This window comes from Temnothorax longispinosus, chromosome 5, assembly GCF_030848805.1.
Source record: "Temnothorax longispinosus isolate EJ_2023e chromosome 5, Tlon_JGU_v1, whole genome shotgun sequence".
NCBI lineage: Eukaryota > Metazoa > Arthropoda > Insecta > Hymenoptera > Formicidae > Temnothorax > Temnothorax longispinosus.
The window spans coordinates 7,954,074-7,960,993 of record NC_092362.1 but is presented as its reverse complement, the minus strand read 5'-3'; the positions used below and the strand labels follow the sequence as shown (position 1 = coordinate 7,960,993).

General features: G+C 46.2%; 1 long non-coding RNA gene across 2 annotated transcripts; it reads right to left on the bottom strand.

Annotated features, from left to right (window-relative positions):
• Positions 1-2,447: 2,447 nt before the first annotated feature.
• Positions 2,448-3,724, bottom strand: LOC139813255 (uncharacterized). Of its 2 annotated transcripts, none has more exons than XR_011732094.1 (2): positions 3,331-3,724; positions 2,448-2,620 (listed from the first exon to the last, which is right to left on the bottom strand). It is a non-coding gene; the product is annotated as an uncharacterized lncRNA (long non-coding RNA). The 2 variants fall into 2 exon arrangements; XR_011732095.1 differs by lacking the exon at positions 3,331-3,724 and adding an exon at positions 2,753-2,891.
• Positions 3,725-6,920: the final 3,196 nt, after the last annotated feature.

Below are 6,920 nucleotides of genomic sequence, written 5' to 3'. Positions count from 1 at the left end.
AGGGACAGTGGGAATCTCGTTAATCCATTCATGCGCGTCACTAATTAGATGACGAGGCATTTGGCTAAAGCGTCGCGACGCAGGTCAGAATAAAAATTTTTTCAAATTCAACAACTGTGTTTGACAGTCCACCATTAAAGCCACGCACCGAATGTAAAATTGTTTGATCGCAGTTTGGATGACTTTATAAAAGCATTTCCATCGGCAAGTGCATTAGATGTGCTACATCGACCCTGATATATGTCGAAGGTTTTTCTTGCTTTTCGTTGCTTTTTGTTGCTGCAGCAAAGCATTCGTTTATGTATGGTATTACCGTTCGATTATTGAAGGCTGATTATTGAATAATCACATACAGCTTCCTTTGGCTTCGGTGCCGTGCTGCGTAACCACTGTTTCAGCCAAAATTCGATTAACTCCGTCTCGTTTCTTTCAGATATCATCTGATTAACGGCGGCTGTAATGCCCTCGAAGTTTACGATAATAGCAAATAAAAATATGTGTACAGATTCTCCATCGTAACGTTGTAATTTATAAATAAGAATGCCAGTCGAATCGATGGTGATCACAGCAGAGTCTTTGTTTGCTCGGCAATACTCCTTATACGCGTAAAGTTAAACTGGAAATCCGTAAAATGTGTAAAAAGATATAGAACCGATGGCATTTATCGCACCGCGATACGTAGGATCCGAATTAAATTCTTCTATTGTTCGAATTAGATTGCGTCCATCTATTGGTTTCACGCCCAGGTCTTCATCGATGGCTTCCTTTTTTGCTTGACGCACAACATCTCCGCGGGGGAGATGAGGCGATTCTATATCTCGGGCTTAATGTTTTCGCGTGCTTGCCTTTTTCGCCATTCAGAGGGACCTTCTGCTACAATTTTCTTTTTTTCCTCCTTTCTGCGTTCTCCGTTCAAGGGACGCTTTACTTCGGCGTGTTTCATGTATCGTATGTCTCGCGTGTGCACTGTCATGATGAATCCCTCATTGTTGACATTTACGATAGCTTTGCCCTTGAAAATAATCAAGCACTCACGGTCTTTGGACCTTCCAATAATTTTAATATTATACCGGAGGTCGTCGGGCGACGGATCAACGTTCGCTTGTTTGAATAAAAATGCACAAGGCATTCTAAACTGCCTCCAGAATGCGAGAGCGATAATGTTTGTCCAAACTCTGGGTTTAAGTATTTTTCGCTCACGGTTCCCGTAAATAACCGTGTCGCTTGGGTTTATTAGATCCCATTCTTCTTTTGTGATGATCAAATCGAATGTTTCGTATGCATTTTGTCCTTCATATTGAGACGATACAGATTCATTGTTTAGAAAAGTAGAATCGCCATCAGAATTATCCCAGTTGGTTAAATTATAATTTTGCAATGGTGTGGATTCTTTTACGACTATTCCAAGATCCGCTCTGGCAGTGCTGAGAATCTGTCGTCTATCCTCGCGCTGTGTAGATGGAATGAGCATTCCACACTCCTCGCAGATCGTTACTCATATCATTTGCAAGTGTATCTTAGTTCTAACGAGCAGTGGTCCGTAGCATACTTTTAAAGAAGTAATCCCTATTTTCTTCTTAAAATGGCAAAACAGCATAATTTTCTGCTTTTGATACTTAGCTTTAGAAATACTGAGCTCCGACAAACAAGTAATAGCACGAGACGTGTCCTAATAAAACTACAGGCACGGGAAAAATAATGCAACAATTTAAAGAGTAGCACTTAATGTCTAATAGCGAATTCGGTTGGACGCACCAGTGCGCATTCAGTGCACATTGAAGCCGTTGTACACTGATTTAATCACTAATATTGAAAGTAAAATGCAAATATTTTGACTGATAAAATGCCCAATACATATTTATTACATTAAAACGTTTATATTAAACATACAGTTTATGTTGATTTGTATATGATGGCTATAATGTGCACTGAATGTGCACTGGTGCGTCTAACCGAATTCACTAAAACAACACTGCCGCTCGATAACACTTTCGGTTTTGACGTAATTGGCAGGATTTTAAAAAGTTTTATTAACTTAAGTTCCGTAACCAATAAAACCAATAAACCAATAAAGCATCTAAAGATAAAAATTAAGATTTTAAGACAATCTTAAATATAAGATCTGAATACCGACTGTTGTGAGCGCACAACGCCCTTGGCAACCGAGTTGCCAAGCGTTAAAGAAACTCGACCCCAGCGACGAAACGTAGAGAGCAAGGTCCATCCACGAGGACCAATATCGCTGACGCGAAGGTCAGCGCCGAGCGCTGACCATAGAGGTTAATGCTACCGCGGGCGATCCCGAGGTAGCAACCGGAAACCGATGTAAGACCGCCGAATCGAACAATCAGGCAGTCGGTCTGAAACTATCAAGCTGTCGCGTCGAGTCACCTGCGAGTTATCTATAAACGAAACGCGAAGTGGAACTTGTAATAAGGACACTCGTGTAAGGCAACTCAATTTATTAAAGTGGTTCAATATAACGCCTTCCTTCATCCTTCATATCGCGAACGGAGCCCGATCCCTTTTAGCCGACAAAACGGCTAACAAATTGGTGGCAGCGGTGGGATCTGCTCCATCGATTCGCCAGGAAGGACCGGACTGCCGAAGAACCACGCATCTGAAACAAGAACGAGTTCGATTAACAATCGGTGGCAACATATCCCGGAGAGGAAAAGCCAGCCGAGACCCGAGCGAAAAGACGGTAGCAGCCGCGAGTGCAGAAGTGACACCTGAGACGGCCACGACCTACCGCACGGAATCACCGACTCCGAGCGACGCAGAGACACAGCGAAGCAGCGTAGCAGCGCGGCAGGGACGCAGCGATCACGCAGGGACGCAGCCAAGCAGCGAAGCGGCCCGACGGACCGATCAGGCGGAGCAAGGCGAAGCAGCCAAGCAGCAACATGCGATTCGCGGCGATATTGTAAGTGCGAAAATTTATGTAACCGCGAGCGTTAAGTAAATGTCGGACGACCCGAACCGACAGCCGCCCGTCCCGCAAGCATCATTTATACATAGCAAGTCCGCGCAACGCGCCGCGCGTAACCTCGAGAATCCCGTGCGCGCGACGCGATCCGCAGGCGAAGGGTTAAACCGGCCCGCCGAAAGCGAAGGGTTAAACCGGCCCGCCGAAAGCGAAGGGTCAGACCGGCCCGCCGACGGACTAGACCAAGTCCGCTTGAATTTAGAGTCACGTTTTGCCGAAGGAGAAGCGCCCGTGCTATCTCCGAACGTCATTGTAGAACGCGAATTTCCGTTCGACGAGGTAGACGCGAGTGTAGTAGGCGAACACGCAAATCGCGATAACGACCAGACAGACTCACTCACAGACGTCTCCGACGACGCGCCAAGCCGCGCGTCACAACGAGGCGAATTTTCTCTCACGTCGTACGACAGCAGTATATTCGTTCCCGACGAGAATTCCGCGGAGGCCGGGATGAGTCATACAGGAAACGCGACTCCTACCCGAGAGAACCGCGAGGAAAATACGGACCCAGCCAGGGTGACCGAACAAGGCGACGCCGAAATGGCGCAAAATAGACCACTCGTCAGGCGACCGGCGACACACGAGCAAAATCGAGTCCCGGAGCCGACGCAACGAGAATTGAGAGCCCCGGACGCAGTGATAACCGATTTAGTAAATTTAATGCGCGACATGCAAGAACGCATGGACCGCGTCGAGGCTGCGGAATTCGACCGATCGGCCGAACTTCTTCGCGCTTTTCGCGAGTTACAGGGCCGCGTAGGCAGGATGGAATCCGCCAAGCGCGAATCTTATAGTCGACAGGAGCGGCTATCACTTGATCCCGACACGCGAGACCGCCGCGTACGTAGTCAGGGCCCTTTAGATGTCACATATGGACGAACGCATAGCGACGTCCGGAATCAACCGGGTCTAGTTAACGGGTACCTCAGCCTTAAAGAGGCACGAGCAATGATACCCGAGATTAACGGCGAGTCGCGCGAACGTGTCCGTGAATTCGTAAACGCGAGCACGTATGCAATGAAGAATATCCAGCCGACCTACGAGTCGATGCTACTCGAAGCTATTCTGTGCACGAAATTTAAAGGGAAGGCAATGACGGACTTCGATACACGCGACATACGCGATTTTGACCAATTGAAGCGCGAGCTCGAGTCAGAATATCTAGGGAAACGCTGCATGACGCATCTGCAGCTCGAATTTAATTCGTTAACGCGAAAGCCAGGCGAGAGCGCGCAAGACTTCGGTAGGCGCGTCGAGAAATTAGCCCGCGAGCTTTACGAAGCAATGGAAGAGGGCAAAGGTCATACGCAAGAACAGCAAAAGGCCATACTAGATAATATCAAAATTCAAGCGCTGCATAATTTGCAAATTGGATTACATGATGACATAAAATTGTTAGTGAGAGCGCAGCGATACCAGAGCCTGCAAGAAGCGATAACAGGCGCCAGCGCGGAGGAGAGAGTTAAAGGCCCCTCCCCGCGGAACGCACCGGCAACGGCAAAGAATAAATATCCCGCGATAAATGCGCGAACCGCAGGGAAAACGGTAGAATGCCACAAGTGCGGAAAAAACGGTCATTACGCGCGAGATTGCCGTACGAGCCGTCACGCAAACAGATATGCATTGCCGAAAGCCGAGAAGTCTAGCATTAACACGATAGAGTGCTCGTATTGCAAGAAGGCAGGGCACAAGCGCGACGAGTGCTGGTCGTTAAACGGACGACCGAAAGCCGAGCGACCGCGCCGAACGAAAACGGAAGCAGTTAAGAAAACGCCCGTGAGTACTGTCAGAAAGACAAAGACGCAGGAATCTAGCGAAGAGGCATCCTCCCGCAGCAGCAGCGAGGAGGATGAGAAGCCCAAGAGAAGCAAAGCGCGCGCCGCCGAGACTTATCGAGTTGCACAGATAAGTAAGAAGCATGAGGAAGGACCGCTAGACTTAGTGACACTGCCCGTGCAGGAGGCAGAGAAGGGGGAAATGGACCTGTTACTAGACTCAGGCGCAACCCTCACGTTAATAAAAGTAGGAAATTTAAAAGGAAAAACAATGGTAAAGGAAAAACGGTTAGCGTTAGTAGGCGTAACCGGACACCAAATTCATATGATTGGGAAAATAAACGCCACTGTGAACCTCAGAGATAAAAAGATTTGCCATACGATGTATGTGGTGAAAGATGACTTTCCAATCGAATACCAAGACATCTTAGGAAACGATTTCCTCACCAAGCACAAAGCGGATATCTCAAACTCGAAAAAACGATTAAAAATCGGCTCGACTTCTTTTAAGCTACGACCTTTCCGCAAGGTAAGACTTCCGCCTCACAGCGAAACAATCGTGGAAGCCGTCACTGATCATAATCGTGTCGGCATAGTGAGAAGCGGCGAACCCGCCCCAGGAGTTTTTATCGGGCATTGCCTAGTGCAGCCCGTCGAATTTAAGTGTCCGATTAGCGTGTTGAATGTGACGGACAAGCCGGTGGAGATAATCACTCCGTATGTAACCCTAGAAGACTTGCCGCCGCCCGACACCGCGGACGTTCTCTCATTACGCGCGAGCGACGAGCGCGAGACCGTCGCCGAACGACAAAAGAAAGTACGCGAGCAAGTACAGCTCGACCATTTAAATGCAGAAGAGCAAGCAGCCGTAGAACAAATATGTGATGATTACTTTGACGTATTCTACATAGACGGCGACCATTTAAGCGCGACTACCGCAATAGAGCACGAGATAAATACTCGGCCGGGTAGCGCGCCCGTGAATGTGAGACCTTATCGGTTACCCGAGAAGCATAAGGCCGAGGTGAAAAAACAAATAGAAAAGATGCTCGAGGATGGCATAATCAGCCCAAGCACGAGTAATTGGAACGCGCCGATAATAGTCGTTCTTAAAAAACCAGACGCATCCGGAAAAGTGCAATTTCGCGTGGTTATCGACTTTCGAAAACTAAACGATCTCACCTTGGGAGAATCTTTCCCCATGCCGAACATAACTGATATACTAGACCAGTTAGGTAACGCGAAATATTTCACCGTGCTAGATTTGGCCTCGGGGTATCACCAAATTCCTATGCACAAAAAACATAAAAGTAAAACAGCTTTCTCCACCCCGGATAGGCACTTTGAATTCAATCGCATTAGGGATGGGCGATACTGTATCGATATTTTGAATATCGATACTTTTGGGCTGTAATATCGATATTTTGTATCGATATTTTACATTTCGATATTAGCCTGTATCGATATTCGAACATGAATATCGAACTTTCGATACAGTCCATAATTCGACGGATATATCTTCCTCGCCTGATCGTGAGTGTATACCGTCAATTGCGCACGCGCCACGCAGCAGCTACTTGGCATGTGATAGTTGTGATTGGTTACCAATTACGTGTCTAGCACGAGTTGCAACTACTCTGACCGCGACTGTACATTGTCAATTTGTCAACTTTCTATTTAATCATTTACAGGAACATGTACCTTCTTTTGTTCTCTGTTTGCGTGAATTTTGTATCCAAATTTATTACAATTAGCATAAAACTACTTGTCGCATATGTATCTGTCATAATTGATTTCTCCTTTTCAAACAATAACTTGATCTCCATGCCGTTTGCAATACTGTGACTTTATATTTAAGATAATTAGTGTATATTAATAGTGTATTTCTGTAACTTTTTTTATCATTATAACACATATGTAAATAACTAATCGAAGAAAACGAACTTAACAATGACGACGGATTAGCGGGCTGCTTTGTGTGTTCTCAAAATTAAATTAAAATATAACTAATAATAGAGGTATCGACAGTATCGATACTGTTAAATATCGATATTTTTCGCCCGATATTTCTAGTGTATCGATATTCTTATTTATGAAACGTATCGATACGAAATATCGATATTTCTCTTGTATTGCCCATCCCTAATCGCTGCCAT